We start from the raw sequence: 22,872 nt of genomic DNA, 5'->3' as shown, positions 1-22,872 counted from the left end.
TATATTTGTAAAGTGGAGGAATATATATAATTTGCAGTAAGAAATGTTTAGTTGTTGGAAATATTGTTTATGTATTATAAAATGTATGTTTGTATTTATTTTGTGTTATAAATGTTAGGAAATTATATAATATATTTTAGCGATTTATATAAACAATATATGATTAATTATGATTAGTATGACTAAATTTTAAGATAATAAAGTGATGTATTCAAGGATCTAGTAATGTCGATATTTTAAAAAAACGATTAATTTGCTATCTATATTTTTGTATTCGATATTTTGACTGTTTTTCATTTAAATATGTGATAAATGATGTTTTAGAAATCGATAATGTTGTTAGTCGATATTGTTGTAGTCGTTGTTTTTTGTAGTCGATATTGTGGTTTCGATATTTTTGTGGTTTGTTGTTTAAGTATAGGCAATCGATAATTTTGTAGTCGATAATTTGTCATCGATATTTTGTCCAGTCGATATTCGGTCTGTCGAGGTTATGTCAGTGATCCGTTCTGCATATTTGAAGTTTAACCATATATTAACGTTTCCAATGCTTCCTAGGCACTTCCTGGTATCTTCATGCGTGAGCATTTTGAACACAGGTTGTCCTTTCACTGGAGTCAACTGCAGTAGATCGCCAAAAACAATAATATGTTTTCCTCCAAGTAAGACATCATAGTCTGTTCTAAGAATTTCTTGCATTCTCAAATGCACAAAAGCAAGCATTATATTTGACACCATGCTTACTTCATCAATGATAAGAAGTTTCATTTTCTTCAGGACTGTAGAAACTTCTGGAACACGCATCTCCAGATAGCTTGTGATATTGCAATTTGTTATCATGCTCCACTGGCAGCATCAGTAAACGATGTAAAGTAATCCCTTTAATGTTATGTGCTGCCAGCCCAGTTGGAGCAGTAACAACACAAGATAGCGGTGATTCAGTCCTTTTCTGCAGATAAGTTGCAATTCCTTTAATCAGAAAACTTTTTCCAGTTCCCGCTTCTCCACTTACGTACAGTTGGACTGGTTTAAATGATGTACATGAGCACTCTTTTTTCTCATGAGTGAATCCATGTTCAATCTGTTCTGTGACTTCGTCATATATCTGCTCAAGATTTAGTTGTTTTTCCAATTCTTCTAAGTTAACTACATCATCTTGAGCTTGTTCCATAGCTCTTTCCACCTCATCCATGGCAGTGGCAGCTTCATTTTGGATAATTGGTCCTCCAAGTGGATCCTGACTCAATGAAGCAGAACTCTGACTGTCTTGAGAACTGTCTCTAGCAATCTGTGCAGCAATTGTGGCTTCTTGCTCTATTTTTTCGTTCAACATTTGCAGATAATTTGGAAAAACAGGACATTCTATGGTATCCTTGGTTGCATTAAAAGAATCTTCGTAACAGAGAAAATCTCCAAGTAGTTCCTCTTCTGTACGCCATGGCTTAAAGAGTTGCAAAAGAGCTAAATAGTAAAATTCCCTTTTGTCTGGATTTTCACAACTCAATTTTCGATGAATAATCAAATGGCCTTTTTTCTGTTTCACTAGACATCCTTCACATCCAATGACAGCATATATTCCATTATTGATATCTTCTCTGATGTTCCTCTTATAAATATAGCTTTGAAGAACTTCATAGAGACAAGCGTTCTCAAGGTGAGGACTTCTATTTGGATAGTATGTATCCAACATGTTTGTCTTCAAAATATCTGTACTTTCTGGTTCTTTCTCCGCCAAATACTCTATCTCTTGTACAGACTTCAAAACTCGATTTCGTGTTGCAGCAAGACCTAGACTCACCCAAATGATGGTTCTAGATTTGGCATAGAGACTTGCTGATGACAATCGATCAGAACATTCATATGCTCCAATTTCTCGATGCGACAACATCTTCAAACTGTAACTGTATAATTTCTTGCTTAGACTCTTTTCATGTGAAATGTCCTCCCACATTTCCTTCAGTTCAGTTTTTTCTTTTTTTGTGATGTAAGACGTCACATATCGAGCCACAGCAATAGAGTTGTCAGCAACGAATTGAATATCCATGTTAGCATTCCACATGGACAAAATCACTGGGTTGTACTCGTTGATGTACTTGGACTCTTCGTTTCTTTTTAAATTGTATGTATTTTTTGGTGACTTCCTCGTCACAGTATGTCGCAGAGAAGACATCAAATTATTTACTCTTCCTTTAGAAATCACTGGTCGTGGAAAGCTGAAACGACATTTTGTGTAGAACGTGTCCTTGTTTCTGAATTTTCGACGACAGTACTTTCCACAACGATGGGATTGAAAGCGTAAAACTTGTTGCCTTAAACTGTTTTCTTCGGAAGTTTTCGGAACAGCACATGTTGAATACTCTTCAATGAAGCTCATCACTGTCTCATCTGAATCTGTTCCAAATTTGGGTGCATCTTTAATCCACAACAACATATGTATGTGAGGAGCACCTCTCGCTTGATACTCCTTTCTCCAAAAGAAATCCAAAACCTCTCCAAGGGGAGGATTTTTTTTGTTGGTAATAAAAGACATCATAGCTTCAAATCTATGATTGAAATATCTGCATACATTCACTGGATCCAAAGAACACAGTTCTCCAGGTGTTTTGAATTCTATATTTTGTATATTTGCATTTGCCTCGCGTAGAAATTGAAGTAAGTCGTCCCATGCATACTCTGCACAGCTAAGAGTGAGGAACCATGTAGGAGTTTCTAAGTTTCTTAGCATACATTTCAATTCCCCATGACGACGGTACCAATACTCGTTTGTACCACGCTGGCATGCCATGAGATTGATTAAATGAGATTCCAAAATATTATCTTGCAGATTCACTTTCTCCATAAAGTCCCTCGCCGAAACATTTTGCAGATGTGCTCCACTTTTCAGTATATGGTTTACTGCATAAGAAAGCCCAGACAAGTCACTTTCATACAGTAAATGAAACAAATAGGGAATGCATTGACGAAACCTTGGATCTTCAGCATACAATCTTACAGTTCGATATTCAGATGCAGAAATTCGAAGTGGTCGATCGTCATATCGTCCACCTCGACCTGTTGGAAATAGCTGTGGAATTGAGAAAAAAAAAGGCAAGATGGCCGCCGGCACTCCGTAGGGGCAGAAGCCTTTGTCTCACTCTCCCTGCTCCTATCCTGAAATGATGATGGACAACTGAATGGATGACAAGGAGAGGCTCGAGGGGTTTGGGAGTCGCCTGGATGAAGCGTAGCTGGAAGTGATCTGCTACAAAAACTTATTAGAGTTTCACAGTGGAGGACATGGGATTTTCCATACTGGCAATTCCTCATATTTGGCTGCATGCTGAGCTGAATCTGCTGAATCTGCTAGCAGAACAGAACACTTTCTGGAAAGCTGCTGCATCCATATTAAGGGAGGTGTATGCCCATCTTTATGCGACCTGGAGGTCTACTACGCGCATGATGGCGCCTAAGACGCAGAGGCTGCCGAAAGAACAGAAGGATCACCAGACAGATCAACAGAAAGAGGAAGAGCCCGGGGTGCAAAGCGAGCCCGATATCCCCACAGCGAACTTGAGGGGAAAAGCTCATCACAGAGCTCAGGCACGCAGAGAGGCTGCAAGGAAGCGCGAGCTGGAGCGCCTTGCGGTAATCAAGAAGAAGAGAAGAGAAGACCAACGCAAGGACTTACTTGGAGAAAGGTCGACGGACCCTGCAATTGAAATCATACTCCGTCAGCCTTTGATATTTGAAGCATTTTCACCGCGTCTGGAGCGTGCATCGTCAGCGCTGGTGTGCGGTCCGATGGAGTCGAGGCTTGAGATTGAAGAGATCGAGAAGGCCGATTCAACACTATCCTCCTTTCCACAGGATTGTCGAGAGATGACGGCGGCCTCTGAGAATGAGACTCCCTCCGAGAGTGCCCCTGTGACTACGCTGCCGGCGCTTGTTTTGCTTGTTTCGGGGAGAGCGGAGTCGGTAGATACACCCGCAGACTCACCATCAGAGGTTACGATGCGCACACAAGGCAGGGTATTCGGGGAAACTGCGGCAACAGTAACAGTGGTGAAAGAGCTTTCAGATCTTGGTGATGTTACAGAGCACACGATTGGAGCATCTTTTAATAGCGAGCCTGCTGACAACACCACGGAAGGCGGAGGCATCGGAGGCGGAGGCGGAGGCGGAGGTAGTGACGAAACCATCATTCACCATGGAACCAAGTTGAACTCAGACAGCCTGCAGCTTGTAGAGGCACAGTGCAGCGCGCAACTTGATGAAGGTTTGAGCACACAACTCGGCAAGCAAATAAATGAAGCACAGGAGATACCGGGCGGCTTGCTTAAAGAAACAGATTTGACTCTGAACGGGAAGAATCCTGACATAGTGCTATGTCAGACCGAACCTGCTACTCATTCACGAGTATGTCAGCAACCTGGGATCCAAGGGGCTAGATCAGACATAGGTATAGACGTAAATGCAGAGTCGCATAAAGCAACTGGACTAACGGACCAAGTATCTGTGCAGGTGGATGTGCCCGAGGAGGGAATGGAAACGCCCCCTAGGCTAGTAGCAGCCGAGGCAGGTGCTGATTCAGGAGTACAAGCAGAAGTTCCACACAGTGGCCAACAAGTGGAAGCATTTACACAGCCAGAGGGAATTTCAACTACTTTGCCATATGCTATTATGGAGATGCCATACGCTGCAAGTGATATAGCGATAAAACATATGATCAATCCTGGCCCTAGTACCGGTGCTATCTCTAAAAATAGAAAAACGAATTCCTCTAGACTGGATAGGTCTATCAGTTCAAAAGATATCCTAGCGCAAGACTCTAGAAAGCCGGATAAAAATGAGGACAAGAAGAAAAGCAATAACAGGCAACCACCTGCTGCGGCACAAAGTAGGGGAGAATCCTCCTTAATATGCAACGATGATGATAAAGATGATGATAAAGATAGCGGAGAGGAGACCGACGAGACGGATGAAACAGACTTAAGCTTCACCTCATCCCGAGGCCGCTATTCATCAAGCAGCTCCAAAGAATCAGAAGATATTTCCTCGGCCAAATATAAATATAAAGATAGAGGGAGATCCCACTTAAGATTCAGTAGATTAGGTGGTATGCCACAGAGAAGACAAAGAGTACAGAGAGATCGATCAAAAAATCTAGATTGGGATAGTCTACCTGCACCGCAGAAACATCTAGATGGGGCAAGGAGGGTCAATTCACAAGAAGTGAAAATATGTCAGGATCAGGATCACTCGCAGGCTCAAGTCAAGGCTCAGCCTCAGGCTCAGTACCAGCAACAAGTTTCACCAGACTCACATAAAGACACGGATAAATTTGATCTCCTACTCACCACACTGAAACAAATACAAGAGGAAGCGCGACTCGAAAGTAAAAGAGCGAAACGAGCGAATAAGAAAATACAGGAAATAGCTGTGGAAAACAACGAGCTTCCAAACTTTCTTCCCATACACTAATGGGACTTCCTTTTGCTGCTTTCATTTGAAACAATTCAATTGCATTCCCCATTATTTCTTTGGAATGCAAAGGATGAACAGTATAATGTTCATATATTTCTTCACTTCTAGACACATCAACTTTTTCAATTTGGCCGCCTGAACAATCACTGTCTTCATCTGCATCTGTTTCCTCTGCTGCAACACATACATCTTTGTAATACTCATTGTTTTTGACTAAATACAACATTGCCTTTTTGACTTTCCTAACATCCACTAAATCTTGCCAGATTTTCTTACTCTTTGTCGGAACCCCATTAATTAGAATAACTGAAGGTTCCTCTTCTACTTTTTCTATACCAATTGTATCAATATTTTGTTTGAAATCTAGAGGCAAATAAACAACTCTTCCCTTTAATCCTCTCTGCAAATCTGTAGGAGGCAATTTCCCTATCTTAGGATCCATGCGAACAATTGCCTGAAAAGGATGGACACATTGAATGAAAATAGACTCATATGTATTTAAACCATCAATTCACGGGGAATGTCTACCAACTCCAGATTATTATGAACAGCTCTAGCAGGCATTCTATTTTGATTTAATTTATCATAACAATATTTACAAATACGCTGATCACAACTCAAATCAAAACAATTCTCCACCCACAAATAAGTTGCAAAATCCTTCCACTCATAATTATTCATCTTTTCACTTTTTACGTATAAATCAACTGATCTAGTTTGATGTTTATAATGACTTCGTCGACAACACACACAAGTAAAATTCGGCCTTTCACTTGATTTCACCTTAAACCTGGTAATTTCCTGCTCAAACTTTTCTGTACTTGAAATCTGTACATTCTCTTCCACATTACCTTGAATTGCTGTGTCAATTTCTACACTGTCCTCTTTTTCACCAACATAACAAATCTCAATTTCTTCACAAATCTTCTTCACATCTAATTCAGTTCCATGCAAAAGAGCACTGTTTAATTGTTTAAGCTTAAGTGCTGGACTTTTTGCATAATACAACATTCTCACTAATTTCCTCATTTTGGTATGATGCACTGCTAACATCCTAAAATGATGAAAAACACTCTGACAGACTTTTCTAGAAAGACAAGCCAGTGAATGCCCTTGCAAACCTGTGTTTTCTCTCACTCTGCAAGGATCTATGTCTTGCAACAACTTCACTTTCTGCTTTAGACTTTTCTTACTATATGTACGTAAGAAATTACAAAACAAATCAATTGATTCCTGTCGCACACTACAAATACGACTACACTTCCAAGTGTACACTGGACCCTTAGTACGTCTCCCTAAAACTTCATCAGTTAACACCTCTTCTGGTTCTCTAGGCACAAGTTTCTCTTTTTCAATCGGACAACCGTCTTTCACTTCATACGCTCGACCAGTGGTGTCAACTGCATGCACTAAATCGTTCTCCTGGAAGTAACTCTCCTCATTAAAAAATGGCTCACAACTTGAACTATGCATCCATTCTCCTGAAAAAACTTTACAAAAATTAGTCCGATTAATTACTCTTTTCCATCTACTGCAGAGGTCTTCAATCTGTGGGGCGCGACCCCCAGGGGGGTCGTGGAGTCCTGGGAAGGGGGTCGCAGATTGACAGTTTGCCTTAAGGGCGTCGGGCTGATTGAGGGTGCGCACGGCGGAGGCCTAATTCGGACCGAGGCGTGAAAAACAACAAAGCCTCATTAACAAGTAAAAGGTCTTCTAAAGACCTGTGAAGTACTCTGGTGTGGCTTTGTGTGTGTCCAAGCTGTTTCAGCCGGGCTCACATACACGAGAGGGGAGTGGGGTGGGGTGGCTCGGGGAGGAGGCTGTAGGTCACCCCAGTGCACCATTGAAAGTAGCCAGGGGCGCCGCGAAAAGATGTGCACCAAGCACACAGTTTGGAAACTAATATGGACTGATACACAATAATAATGGTAATGCCAGGGGGTGGAGGGCATCATGCTGCAGACAGGGATTTCTAATCAGAGGCAGCTTTTTTCTTGCAGTTTAAAAGCTGGAGTTCCAGAGGCTGGAAAAGTGCAAGGTGTAGCACATTTATTAAGCAGTTCAGGCAGAGCCTTTCTGGGAAAGAGGATGGGGCCTACGGGGGAAATACAAGATAAGCAAGCAGGTAGACGGGACTTCCGGGCTGTAGGTCAGTGTGCCTGGAATGAGACTCGAAAGTGATACTGAATAAGGAAAACAAACATCCTGCAGCGATTAACGTAAAAGTAAACAGCCTGATTTTACACACAACTGCCCTTGATAATGATTTATAGCGCCTGGGAGCCACCTCCAGTTCAGCGCTGCTGGCACAAGTGGACAGGTAAAAATTCATGGCTAATAGCCGCGTTCTGCAAGTTAGTACACACATTATGGGAAGATATTTGAGTACGTTAATGTGCCTCCTGCTAAGAGCTGTATAAAACCTCTGGGTTAGAGCGATTTTGGAAAGACTAACTCTGGATTAAAATGCAAACGGTGTGCATTTGCTTCCCACTTTATGGTTTGAGCACAATACTTGCCTATGTCTGTTGCTATTAGTCATTAACATGAAATTTGCTATTTGTTTTATTCATGTTCTCCTTGCATGGACCAAGTAGTGGATGGATGAAAGGGTGGATGGATGAAGGATGTATGTATGGATGGATGGAAGAATGAAAGGGCAGATGGATGTAAGGATGAAAGGGCAGATGGATGTAAGGATGAAAGGGTGGATGGATGAAGGATGGATGGATGAAAGGGTGGATGGATGAAGGAAGGATGTATGGATGGATAAAAGGTTGAATGGATGAATGATGCATGAATGGATGTGTGAAAAGGTGGGGATGAATGATGGGTGGATGGATGGATGAAAGGGTGGGTGGATGAAGGATGGATGTATGGATGAAAGGGTGGATGGATGAATGATGGATGGATGGATGGAAGGGTGGATGGGTAAAGGATGGATGTATGGAAGGATGAAAGGGTGGATGGATGGATGGATGAAAGGGCAGATGGATGTAAGGATGAAAGGGTGGATGGATGTAAGGATGAAAGGGTGGATGAAGGATGGATGGATGGATGAAAGGGTGGATGGATGAAAGGTTGAATGGATGAATGATGCATGAATGGATGTGTGAAAAGGTGGGGATGAATGATGGGTGGATGGATGGATGAAAGGTTGAATGGATGAATGATGCATAAATGGATGTGTGAAAAGGTGGGGATGAATGATGGGTGGATGGATGGATGAAAGGGTGGGTGGATGAAGGATGGATGTATGGATGAAAGGGTGGATGGATGAATGATGGATGGATGGATGGAAGGGTGGATGGGTAAAGGATGGATGTATGGATGGAAGGATGAAAGGGTGGATGGATGGATGGATGAATGATGGATGGATGGATGGAAGGGTGGATGGGTAAAGGATGGATGTATGGATGGAAGGATGAAAGGGTGGATGGATGGATGAAAGGGCAGATGGATGTAAGGATGAAAGGGTGGATGGATGTAAGAATGAAAGGGTGGATGAAGGATGGATGGATGGATGAAAGGGTGGATGGATGAAAGGGTGGATGGATGAAGGAAGGATGTATGGATGGATAAAAGGTTGAATGGATGAATGATGCATGAATGGATGTGTGAAAAGGTGGGGATGAATGATGGGTGGATGGATGGATGAAAGGGTGGGTGGATGAAGGATGGATGTATGGATGAAAGGGTGGATGGATGAATGATGGGTGGATGGATGTATGGAAGGGTGGATGGGTAAAGGATGTATGGATGTATGGAAGGATGAAAGGGAGGATGGATGAATGGATGGAAGGATAAAAGGGTGGATGGATGAAGGATGGATGGATGTATGACAATGTGGGTGGATGAATAATGGATGGATGGATGTGATAAGGTCTAACAGGCGCATTTATAGTTGTTAATAGTTGTTGATGCTGAGGAGTACCAGTTTCTAGAAACTTTTGTCGGAAGGGGGTCCTTACGCCTAAAAAGGTTTTACAAGGGGGTCTCGGCATCGAAAAGTTTGAAGACCTCTGATCTACTGGTTGATTTGAAAACATCAATTGTCTTGTTAAGTCTCCTAATTCTATTGATTATTAAAATAAATAATTTTTTTCTTAACTTCAAAAGCCTGATCAACAATCTTCTCTACATTTTTCTTTTTCTTATAAAAAGCAGCTCTCTGTTTACCTTTCCTAATGTTTTTTAACAAATTTAAAACCACCCTATTGCGAAACATTCGTTTACGAATGTCTCTAAACTGATTCTGCCTTCTATTCCTATACATATTATTCTCTCCTGCTCCAGTTGTAGGATTCTTTGAGGTTCTCTCCTTCCTTTTCAAATTTACTCTCTCATTCTCTTTTTCTACATGCTGTCCAACATTTTGTTTTGATCTACATATGTTCCGTAAGAAAGACTTAGTTGTCTTACCAGGAGCTTTGTTCCTGTTTTTTTAAGTATTTGTTGTTGAAGAGTGCTGTAATTCCGTTGCTGTTTTTGTTTGTAACCGTATTTCATTTTTCCTTCTTCTTTGCCTTGAGAGCATCTTTCCTTACTCTCGAAATCTTGATTTCAATCTGTGTTAAAAAAAAATAGCACATTATAGACCACTATTATCAAACAACAAAGCAATGACAAAAAGCAAACGGTCTATTCAGGGTTACAGATCAAGTGAGGATTCTCCAAGGGTGCAGAAGAGGTGAGACCTGTATTGAAGAGTGTAGTGGAAGAGAGGTATGTCCTCAGGTACAAAGAAAGTGAGACCTGTGTCTAAGAGTGCAGTAGGAGATAAGCTTCATGAAGTCTAGTCCACTGCACTCTTACACACAGGCTTCACCACCTATGTTCTCCAGGAAAGGCCTCTCTCCCACTACAGTCTTGAACTCAGGCCTCACCTCGTCTGTCCCTCTGGACATGCCTCATCTCATCTACACAATCTACTTCCTAATCTAAGGTAACACAGGTGACATTATTGTGAAAAGATGAAATATATGTATTTAATCATGCAGACACTATTTATTCTTTCTCAAAAATGTAAAAGACATTAATTTGCCCCAAAAATGTTTCAGTAGTGCAATGAAAAGCTTATACATATGACCTTTTCTATGTTTTTCAAATTTTATTCTAAAAAAAGATTATGAGGCCTAAGCAAGAGTGCAGATGTGATGAAGCTTGTCCAGGGGAGCACAAAAGGTGAGGCTTGTGTCCAAGAGTGCAGTGGACAGTACTAAACTGGAGTAGTGTGCAAAAAAAGATGAACCCCATTTATGAGGCCCTGTGTCAGTTCTGCACTGCTGATGCGTCACTTTTTTTGACGCATCGGCAGCATAAAACATGTGCCTTTTTGTGCCATATTTAAAAAGTGACGCATGTAGGTAGATGCGTCACTTTTTAAACCTCTGCACCACATTATACCGCTATCAGGTGTAATATATACAGAGGGGCATTCCCCCGCAAAAAGCCTCGTAAAAGTGACGTAGTGAAATCTATGAGATTTCACTGCGTCATTTTTAGGACACTGTTACGTCAAAATCTTGCACCTGCCTCACAGCAGGCGTAAGACTGAGGCAAACGCTTTCACATGGGGCTTTCCCCATGTGAAAGGATGTATTGCTGGAGTTGCGTCATTTTTGTGACACACTCCAGCAATTTATCACTTTTGTGCTTACAGATACTTCAGAAATACTGACTTATCTATAAGTCCTAGAAACAAGATGCATCATACATTAAATATAATGCATCATTGGTGTCACAAGGAGTGCACAGTTAAAAGTGACGCATCGCTGTTTTCATAAATAACGCTCTCAGTGTGCTTCCTAATCTGAGGTAACACAGGTAACATGATTGTGAAAGCTTCAAATTATTTTATTTAATCATGCACACACTTTTTATTCTTTCTCAAAAATGTAAAAGCTATTAATTTGCCCCAAAATCGATTTTTCAATAACATTTTAGACACACAGTGCAGGTCCTATGTACAAGCATACAGTGTCCATGACTACAATGGAGAGGACTAACCTCCTCTTTCCCTTGGACAAGCCTTACCTCATCTCTGTCTTCTGAACAGGCCTCAATGTATTGAGTATAATTGATAGTAAGTAGGTGCAGATGAGGTGACGCATGTCCAAGGGTGTAAATAAGCTGAAGCCTGTCTAAGCATGCCAATTAGTTGAAGTCTATTCAGTGTTGCAGATGAGGTAAGGATTGTCTAGGGGTGCACAAGAGGTATGGCCTCTATTGAAGAGTGTAGTAGAAGAGAGGTCTGTCCACGGGTGCAAAGAACTTGAGACCTGTGTCTAAGAGTGCAGTGGACTAGGCTTCATGAAGCCTATCTCTCACTGCACTCTTAGACACAGGTCTCACCACCTACGCTCTCCAAGAAAAGCCTCTCTCCCACTACAGTCTTGAACACAGGCCTCACCTCCTCTGTCCCTCTGGACATGCCTCACTTCATCTGCACAATCTACTTCCTAATGTGAGGTAACACAGGTAACATGATTGTGAAAAGGTCAATTTGTTTATGTAATCATGCACACACTATTTATTATTTCTCAAAAATGTAAAAGACATTAATTTGCCCCAAAAATGTTTCAGTAGTGCAATGAAAAGCTTATACATATGACCTTTTCTCTGTTTTTCAAATTTTATTCTAAAAAAAGATTATGAGGCCTAAGCAAGAGTGCAGATGTGATGAAGCCTGTCCAGGGGAGCACAAAAGGTGAGGCTTGTGTCCAAGAGTACAGTGGACAGGACTAAACTGGAGTAGTGTGCAAAAAAAGATGAACCCCATTTATGAGGCCCTGTGTCAGTCTTGCACAGCTGATGCGTCACTTTTTTTTACGCATCGGCGCCATAAAACATGTGCCTTTTTGCGCCATATTTAAAAAGTGACACATGTAGGTAGATGCGTCACTTTTTAAACCTCTGCACCACATTATACCGCTGTCAGGTGTAATGTACACAGAGGGGGCATTCCCCCGCAAAAAGCCTTGTAATAGTGACGCAGTGAAATCTATGAGATTTCACTGCGTCACTTTTAGGACACTGTTACGTCAAAATCTTGCACCTGCCTCACAGCAGGCGTAAGACTGAGGCAAACGCTTTCACATGGGGCTTTCCCCATGTGAAAGGATGCATTGCTGGAGTTGCGTCATTTTTGAGACACACTCCAGCAATTTATCACTTTTGCGCTTACAGATACATCAGAAATACTGACTTATTTATAAGTCCTAGAAACATGATGCATCATACATTAAATATAATGCATCATTGGTGTCACAAGGAGTGCACAGTTAAAAGTGACGCATCGCTGTTTTCATAAATAACGCTCTCAGTGTGCTTCCTAATCTGAGGTAACACAGGTAACATGATTGTGAAAGCTTCAAATTATTTTATTTAATCATGCACACACTTTTTATTCTTTCTCAAAAATGTAAAAGCTAGTAATTTGCCCCAAAATCGATTTTTCAATAACATTTTAGACACACAGTGCAGGTCCTATGTACAAGCATTCAGTGTCCATGACTACAATGGAGAGGACTAACCTCCTCTTACCCTTGGACAAGCCTTACCCCATCTCTGTCCTCTGAACAGGCCTCAATGTATTGAGTATAATTGATAGTAAGTAGGTGCAGATGAGGTGACGCATGTCCAAGGGTGTAAATAAGCTGAAGCCTGTCTAAGCATGCCAATTAGTTGAAGTCTATTCAGGGTTGCAGGGTTGTCGAGGGGTGCACAAGAGGTATGGCCTCAATTGAAGAGTGTAGTAGAAGAGAGGTCTGTCCACGGGTGCAAAGAACTTGAGACCTGTGTCTAAGAGTGCAGTGAGAGATAGGCTTCATGAAGCCTAGTCCACTGCACTCTTAGACACAGGTCTCACCACCTACGCTCTCCAAGAAAAGCCTCTCTCCCACTACAGTCTTGAACACAGGCCTCACCTTCTCTGTCCCTCTGGACATGCCTCACTTCATTTGCACAATCTACTTCCTAATGTGAGGTAACACAGGTAACATGATTGTGAAAAGGTCAAATTTTTTTATGTAATCATGCACACACTATTTATTCTTTCTCAAAAATGTAAAAGACATTAATTTGCCCCAAAAATGTTTCAGTAGTGCAATGAAAAGCTTATACATATGACCTTTTCTCTGTTTTTCAAATTGTATTCTAAAAAAAGATTATGAGGCCTAAGCAAGAGTGCAGATGTGATGAAGCCTGTCCAGGGGAGCCCAAAAGGTGAGGCTTGTGTCCAAGAGTGCAGTGGACAGGACTAAACTGGAGTAGTGTGCAAAAAAAGATGAACCTCATTTATGAGGCCCTGCATCAGTTTTGCACTGCTGATGCGTCACTTTTTTTGACGCATCGGCGGCATAAAACATGTGCTTTTTTGCGCCATATTTAAAAAGTGACGCATGTAGGTAGATGCGTCACTTTTTAAACCTCTGCACCACATTATACCTCTGTCAGGTGTAATGTACAACGAGGGGGCATTCCCCCTCAAAAAGCCCCGTAATAGTGACGCAGTGAAATCTATGACATTTCACTGCGTCACTTTTAGGACACTGTTACGTCAAAATCTTGCACCTACCTCACAGCAGGCGTAAGACTGAGGCAAACGCTTTCACATGGGGCTTTCCCCGTGTGAAAGGATGCATTGCTGGAGTTGCGTCATTTTTGTGACACACTCCAGCAATTTATCACTTTGGCGCTTAGAGATACATCAGAAATACTGACTTATCTATAAGTCCTAGAAACATGATGCATCATACATTAAATATAATGCATCATTGGTGTCACAAGGAGTGCACAGTTAAAAGTGACGCATCGCTGTTTTCATAAATAACGCTCTCAGTGTGCTTCCTAATCTGAGGTAACACAGGTAACATGATTGTAAAAGCTTCAAATTATTTTATTTAATCATGCACACACTTTTTATTCTTTCTCAAAAATGTAAAAGCTATTAATTTGCCCCAAAATCGATTTTTCAATAACATTTTAGAAACACAGTGCAGGTCCTATGTACAATCATTCCATTTCAGTACTGAAAAGTCACTATTTTACAAAATACATTTCCTATCTCTTGCAAACATTCCTACCAAGCATTACCCAAAAAATGAAACAAACCAACAGCAAAGAAACTCAGTCTGCTTCCCAATCTGAGGTAAAACAGGTAACATGTTTGTAAAAGAATCAAATATTTTTATATAATTATGCACACACTATTTATTCCTTCTTAAAAATGTTAAAGCCATGGATTTGCACAAAAATCGTTTTTCAATTACCATTTTAGGAACAGAACATAGGTCCTATGTACAAGCATTCATGTTCACTACTGAAAGCCATTGATTTCCCCAAAATCATTTTTTGAATAACATTTTAGAAACAAAGCGCAGGTCATATGTACAAGCATTCCAGGTCACTACTGAAACTTCAAATTTTTACAAACTACAATTCCTCTTTCCAGCAACAACTTTTTATCAAGCATGTTCACAAAACATGAAGAAAGTCACATTAAAAAAAACACATTTTGCTTCCAAATCTTCTCCATAGAGTATACAAGTCTCTATCTATATTAAATGAATCATAACTCACCTTTACAAATGCTTTAGGAGATTCAGAACAGTGTCAGATACACACACCAATATTTCTTTAGCAGATCAAAAGGTATGTTCTCCAGGCACGGCAACCATTAATGGCACAGAAAACCTCTAATTCTACACACATATTCCTCATGGTAACCAATCAAAACTCTTCCCTCTCTATTTTCAAATCAACACCCTTCCCCCCCTCAGCCCTTTCTACCTGTTACCATAGCAACTCCCTCCTCACTGAGCTCCCAGGGTTAAAAGTTTATTCTACAATGTTGCAAATCAAATCAGCAAGCATGTTTGACCTCTCAATACACCAGCTTATCCACTGCAATCTTTCTTTAAATGACTTTTTCTTAACCATTCAAATTAATTCTTTCACATAACAGAACCATGCACCCTAACTTTCATTTTTCAACTATCTGAATCCACCAATCATTGCTTGTGATTCAAGAGCACTGAAACTCCACAGTTTTTTTTTTCAAACTCCTACTGTTCCAACTGCCATTTTATTCCTACACTTCATCTGACTGCACCAGAACCTCCTCTCACCATGTACTCTGTCTGGATTATTGGACATAGCTACATTCACTGGGCTCAAAGGTATGCAGCTACCAGAAATTTTCACAACCTTGATTTACCAAATGTGCACATAAAATGGATTGGCCAAAGAGGATTGAGATGTCATCAATTGATACCATTGGTGAAAACCTTTCACCATCTGCCACACCCTGACCTTATAATTTTGCACTGTGGTGGAAATGACCTACGCACTTTGACTGGGGTAGGTCTGCAAATGGTTTTAAAGGACACCTTTGGGGAATTGATGACATTTTTTCCACAAACTGCCTTGGTATATTCCAATATATGCCAAAGGCAGAAATGGAAGTGGTCCAACCAATTTTGTCCACAAATTGAGAAAGCAAGGAAACTTGTAAATAAATCTGTTTCTGCTTACATGAGAGACTATGGAAGGGGTTCAATATACAACAACAACTTGCGTTATAACATGCAAGATATCTACAGAGGAGATGGTGTGCACTTCTCAGATGAGGGGAATAGAATATTCCTCCTGAATTTAAGATTGTGCATTGGAACCTACTTGTAGGTACCTAATTCAGCCCCAGAACCCAAAAGCTCTTTTCAGGGCTACCCTACATCTGATCACTCACAATGATTACTTTACTCTAACTTTTTTCACTAATTTTCACCAAAGTACACTCTCCGGTACGCTTCCCCCCGCGAAAAATGAAAAAAAAATTCTCACCTATATGGGCCTCCTAAGACCCCCTCAGAAAACCTAGAGGGTCAGGGAGTGCCTACCATGCCCCCTTATACCCATTCCCAACGTTGTTTCTCCTCCATTTTCTGTCTCAAATCTACCGAAACACAAAATGGAGGACTCCCTTAGCGCTGCCGGTACGCGTACCGGGGCGCGCACCGGGAAGCGCTCCCAAAAATTTAACAAGTTAATTTACATAAAAACCACTGGAGACACTTTCACCAAATATAGAATAGGCCATACTACATACCAGTCCCTACCATTTTCCCAAATTTGGTGGGATTCCATTGAGCCATTTGGCCTGTAGCCCTCTTAAAATATCCTGAGGTGAATTACTTGACAAAAACACATCTGAAGTGTTAGAATTTACGAGGCTGCGACTACTAGGCAAGATGGCTGCTAGGCTGCTGTAGGGTGCAGTCGCACTGACTCCTTCTCCTGGACCCATCGAAGATGAAGCTGGTAGTCCATGGAAAACTCGTGTAAAGCATGCTGATTGTATCAAGAAGCTTTAGCACTAAAGGGGTGCTACAGAAGGCGTTTACAATTTTGCGTCGCTACTACGGAGATCACTTTAAAGGAATCATTCATGGTATCTCTACCATCTTAACGATGGCACAACGCGCGGGAGCAGTCCCGAAAACTGCAGCATCAACCAAGCGAGCAACGATAGCAGCAAGCAACGCTGCCCTAAAAACTTTGCCTAAAAAAACTGAGAAGTCGGAGAAAGCCTTAAAAGTAAAGGAAAAAGCAGAACCCAAGGCGATGGCACAAGCGGGAGCCTCGGGGAACAAAGGGCAGACGCAGCAACAAAGGCGCTCTCAGTCAGACGGCGGTGCGCCGACACATACAATTTCTGTACCTGTCTCTGGAAAGGAATTACGGCAATCCACCGTCACGGAGGCCTTTGCGGGTAGAATCCTGCCGGCGATCTCGGTCTCAGAAGGCACCCCGGTCTCCCGCACGGAAGCAAACGCGGAAGCGGAGCTCACTGTACTCGCCGTCCGCGAGGACGCAGGCACGGCGGTTGCTAAGCAACTGGGGGCGCAGACGTACACGCTTCACGCGGGAGAGGCTCAGGGAGAGGAGACGGCCGAGGAGAATGGTGTGATTCTAGACACGGACGCAGAGGATACAGAGGATACAGAGGCCGCGTCCCGGAGCAGAGCGGGTAAGCCAAGCGATGGGCTAAGCAATGGGCAGATGAAAGTGGCAGAGGAATTGGTAAACACTAACAACGCCCAAATGCTGGAAGCCTTGCTGGAGGTGAACCTAGTGCCCACGCCTGGTGGGGGAAAAAACACTATAGGGCAATCTAACTGGGGCAGCCTGAAAAGCCTAGAGAGCCGCACAGCGAAGGGGGCTAAAGGAAGGAGAGTACATTCTCCTGAAGGGGAAAAATTCTATTCTGTGACAGAGGGTTCAGAGTCCTCCTTACTGGGCTCAGAGGAGGAGGGCATTACTACAGACCTTTCATCAGGGACGGAGTCAGAAGGGTCCCACCTGAGTGATCTTAGAAGCAAGGAAACACAGAAAAAGAAAAAAAGAAGAACCATGATAAGGCGAGACAGAGACAGAGACATAGACAGAGAAGCATCAAGCACAAATAGGAGATTGTTATGGGACTATGGTAGTACCTCTAAAATGTATCAGGAACATGATTTAGTTGATGCTCCTGGGGGTTACTCGTTAAGTGCCTCCCAAGGCTCTACTGATAAACCACCTCAAGCAACTTTGGAAGGGATGTTCACCATGCTGAAACAAATGCATCTGGAGGCTCGCATAGAGAGCAGGAGAGCAAGACAAGATACTAAGAAAATACAAACAAGTATCAGGAAAATGAACAGAAAATATGAAGAGGTGGAAGGTAGGGTGGAACAGGTCGAAGAGAGAACTGGGAGACTGGAGGACGAGGTTACAGACTGGCAGGCCTCGAAAGCGGAACAAGGAAAGGTGATCGAGGATTTACAGTGGAAGCTGGAGGGCTTCGAGAACCGCCAGCGGCGGAATAACTTACGATTTTTGGGCCTAGAGGAAGGAGTGGAAGGGAGGGACCCAAGGGGCTTTATGATTAAACTACTGAAAGGCGCATACCCAGAGGCACAGTGGCAGTGGGAGCATGAAGTTCAGAGAGCGCACAGATTCCCAATGACACAGAAGAAAACAAGGGGTACTAATCAGAATGTCTTACCCAGGGCAATGCTAGTTTTCTTTGGAAATTTCCTGGCTAGGCAGGAAGTTATGGAGACTGCTAGACCAGATAAGAAAAGGTCGGTTGATGGGGTTACATTCTTCACTAGGCCAGATTTCTGCCACACAATTGTGGAGAGGAGATGGAAACTTAGGCAACTAATTACTCCGTTCCAACGCCAGGGCTCTGAAGCTTATCTGATGTATCCGTCCAAGCTGAAAGTTATTACAGGGGGTCGCATCAGAATGTTTTTTTCGGAGATAAAGGCAGGTGAATACCTCGCAGAAATTACAGAGACGCAAAAGGCCAAAAAGAGTAAGGATTCTGTACCAGCATAAGGGTCATATGGAAAAAGATAAGGAAGCATTGAATACGGTGTTACACGGGTAGGATGGGTGGGCGGGAGAAGGGAGAAGGAGGCGACACTGCAGCAGTGAGCAGCCACACATAGGTCAAGATTGACCTATTTGCCTGTGACGGGGGGGGGCAGTAAGGGAGGGGGGTTAAGGGGGGGTTGGGGGAGGCGGGGGGGCGGGACGGTGAAGAATTAAGGGAATGTGCAGCACAAGCTATGAAGATGTTTAGGAACAATCAGGTGACTGTAAATATTTTGAGGAAAATGATTGCGGGCTCATTTTCAAGGGGCAGATGGCGATAAGACTTGCTACCATAAATATTTGTGGTTTGAATGATGGTGGGAAAAGGCAAAAAGTTGCTGCTATGTGCAGATTATTAAAACTGGATATTATTTGTCTCCAGGAGACACACGTGAGAGGGAAAGATAAATATCTTATGGATCAGTTAGGGTATGAAGTCTTGGCATATACGCAGCAAGACGTAAAAACGAAAGGGGTGGCCATATTTGCAAGAAAAGGATTTGTTACAGTAAAGAGAAAGAGGGAAGACAACGAAGGGAGATGGGTGGTGGTGGAAGGGGAAGCTGCTGGAGGTCGATATACATTTGTCTCTGTATATGGCTCTAATGAAGATGTGCCTGATCTTTTTGAGTTTCTAGATACCGAGTTGGCATTATGGCCAGAACCAGTAATTTTATGTGGGGACTTTAATATCAATGGGTTATCAGGGTTGGGTATGTCGGGAGGGAGGATGAAGGGAGATCGTAAGTGGAAAACACGGAGGGCTATTTCTAATTTAATGGCTAACAACGCGCTGGTAGACGCGTGGTCAGCATATAATCCTATAGGAACAGGTAGCACCTTTTACTCTGCTCCCCATAAAGTTATAGCTAGGTTGGATTACTTCTTAGTCTCTAGCCCTTTAATACCAGACTTGAAAATAGAAAAGCTACCGCGGGTGTTCTCAGACCACAATCCATTGGTATTGACTATTCCTATTTCTCAGAATTACAACTCTATTTACAAAGAATATAACTGGACATTTGAAAGAGGGCTACTTAAAGAAGATGACTATGTCAAAAGAATGAAGGCTTGGATTAGGCAATTCTGGGAGATAAATAGAGGGACGGCATCCACAGGAGTGGTCTGGGATGCATTTAAGGCAGGGATAAGGGGGGAAACACTGGCGTATACTCTACATAGGAGCAAGAAAGAAAAAGTGGAATTAACTAATAGGCTAAAGGATCTAATGAAGCTAGAACAACAGCTTATACAATCAGTTATAGATCAAGAACCCCTTGAGGAGATCCTATTAGAGATAGAATTGAAAAGGGCAGAGACCAGTGAAAGATTGGCAAACAAAGCGGCGAGCAATTACTTAACAAAAAAGGAAAAATGTTATGAATTTAATGAACGGGTAGGTCATATGCTAGCAGTTCGCATTAGACAAGACTTGGCAGCAGGTGAAATTAAAGAGATTAAGAATAAAGGGGGGAATGTTGTGACAAAGGTAGAAGATGTGAGGGAGGTGTTTAGGGAATTTTACTCAGAGTTATATGATCAAGATCTGATAGCGGGGGAAGACGAGACAGAGGACTACTTAGCAGACATTCCTCATAGGGAGTTGAATGTGGAGGATAAAGAAGCTCTGGAACTACCACTAACATTGGGAGAAGTACACAATGCAGTAGGGAAACTCCCCTCGGGGAAGGCCGCGGGGCCTGACCAAATTCCGGCGGAATTTTATAGGACTTTTTGGGACACCTTGGGGATCGATATGCTGGAAATCTTAAGTCATGCGCAGAGGGGGGAAAACATACCACAATCATGGGCCGGAGCTAATATTATAGTTATCCTGAAGAAGAATAAACCGCACTTAGACCCCGGCTCATACAGGCCCATTACGCTTATGAATGCAGACGCAAAAATCTATTCTAAAGCTCTCTCACAAAGATTAAGTAGGGTAATAGAGGGGCTGGTATATAAAACACAACATGGATTTATACCGGGTAAGTGGACAACTCAGCATACAAGGAGAATGGTTACCATACTAGACGCTGCGGGCGCTGCAGAAGACCCTGCCTCGGCCATCTTCCTAGATGCGGAGAAGGCGTTTGACAGGGTCTCCTGGGGCTACCTGTGGAAGGTTTTGGAGTGGTTTGGGATAGGCACAGGCTATATAAATGCTATAAAGGCATTAAACCTAAAACCCGTAGCCAAGGTGAAGATAAACAGAGGGTATACCGAGGGAATATGTATAAAACGCGGTACAAGGCAGGGCTGCCCGGCTTCACCACTGTTATTTGCCTTATATCTTGACCCTCTCTTGAGAAGATTAGAAGGGAATCTAAATATTCTCCCGATTAGTCTACATGCACACGAGTATAAGACACTGGCATACGCGGACGACGTGGCGGTGGTCACCCCAGAACCAGGGCCAGCCATCTTAGAAATAGAACATGAGGCTGTACTCTTTGGTGCAATCGCAGGCTACTCACTGAATAAAGGAAAAACACAAATAATACTAAACAACTGGGTGAACTTTCAGGACATAAGAGTAGCACCTGAAGTGACATATTTAGGGGTAAAGATCACAGCTGATTTAGACAGGCTAGTTGAAATTAATATGGGCCCTCTATTGGCAAAAATAAAAACAAATACAGAAAGAATGAACAATTTACACCTGACCTTGATGGGTCGAATTAATGTAATTAAAATGATAACATTCCCAAAAGTGTTATATTTATTTAGATCTATCCCTCTATTTTTTGAAAACTTTTGGTTTAACAAACTAGAAGCTATTTTGAATAAATTTATTTGGGTCAAAGGGAAGACAAGGAGAGCTTACAGACACCTAACGGCAGATAGAGAAAAAGAGGGTTGGGGGGCGCCGGACTTTAGGCTTTATTATTGGGCTGCTGCGTTGCAATACAGTAGGGAGTTAATAGGTGGGGGAGGTAAAGATCATATAATGGAAACCGAGATAGGATTACCTAATGTCTATACTACACTTCTGGGTGAGGAGGCGGAGAACGGGTTTTTAAATTCAACTGAATTCACCTACTTTAAACATACAAGATTTAAGACCTTAAAGGCAGCATATAGGGTATGGAAAGTAGTGGCAAAAAAATTTGGTTTGGGGAGATTTAACAACTATACGAGGCTGTACACAAACTGCTCACTACCAAGGGAGATCTTTAAGGATGTTATCATGAAAATTGGTATAATAAGGGTATAGTGAGAATAGGGAATTTACTGGATAGTCAGGGCCATATATTACAGTTTGAAACGCTAAAAACGAAATATGGGCTAGAGCGCAATACCTTCTATAAATATCTTCAAATTAGGAGTTTCCTAGCACAAAAACAAGGTGGCCCAGCAGGGATGGGGCAGTGCAAAATAATGGAATATATAGAAATTACTGATAAATGCACTATAAGACAACTATATGCGGAACTCAAAGTCAACAAAGTAGATGAAAGGGAGAAATATTCACAAAAATGGATAGGAAAACTGGGGTCAGGGTTAGAAACCTTTCAGTTATCCTTGGACTTGGGCAGAACAGTGCTATGCTCCGCAACCCTCCAATCACAGCATTTCAAGACAGTGTTCTCACTTTACCATACCCCGGCCAGAATCGCTCAGTGGGGCGGTACGACGGGAATTACATGCCCCCGCTGCAATTCAAACGCGGCAGATATTGTACATATGTTTTCGCAGTGCCCACAACTGTATACTTTGAAAATTGCCATTGAAGAGTTTCTGGATAAATCACTCAGGATCAAGATTAAACTTATAGACGAATTAATTATCTTAGGGGTGGCAGACACGGCAGAAGATATACCAGTAGAGTTTATTTTTGTCTCAATTGCAGTATACCGCATTTGCATAGCAAGAAATTGGCTGAATAAGGCTCCTCCCCTATTTCAAGACTGGATTGCAAGCCTTCTCTCTATTTATAATCTTGAAAAGGCAATCTACGAGAGGAAAGGTAGGAGGGCT

The sequence above is a fragment of the Lissotriton helveticus genome, chromosome 3_1 (genome assembly GCF_964261635.1).
Source record: "Lissotriton helveticus chromosome 3_1, aLisHel1.1, whole genome shotgun sequence".
Taxonomy (NCBI): Eukaryota; Metazoa; Chordata; class Amphibia; order Caudata; family Salamandridae; genus Lissotriton; species Lissotriton helveticus.
The sequence above is the reverse complement of the archived record's forward strand: the minus strand, read 5'-3'. Positions refer to the sequence as shown.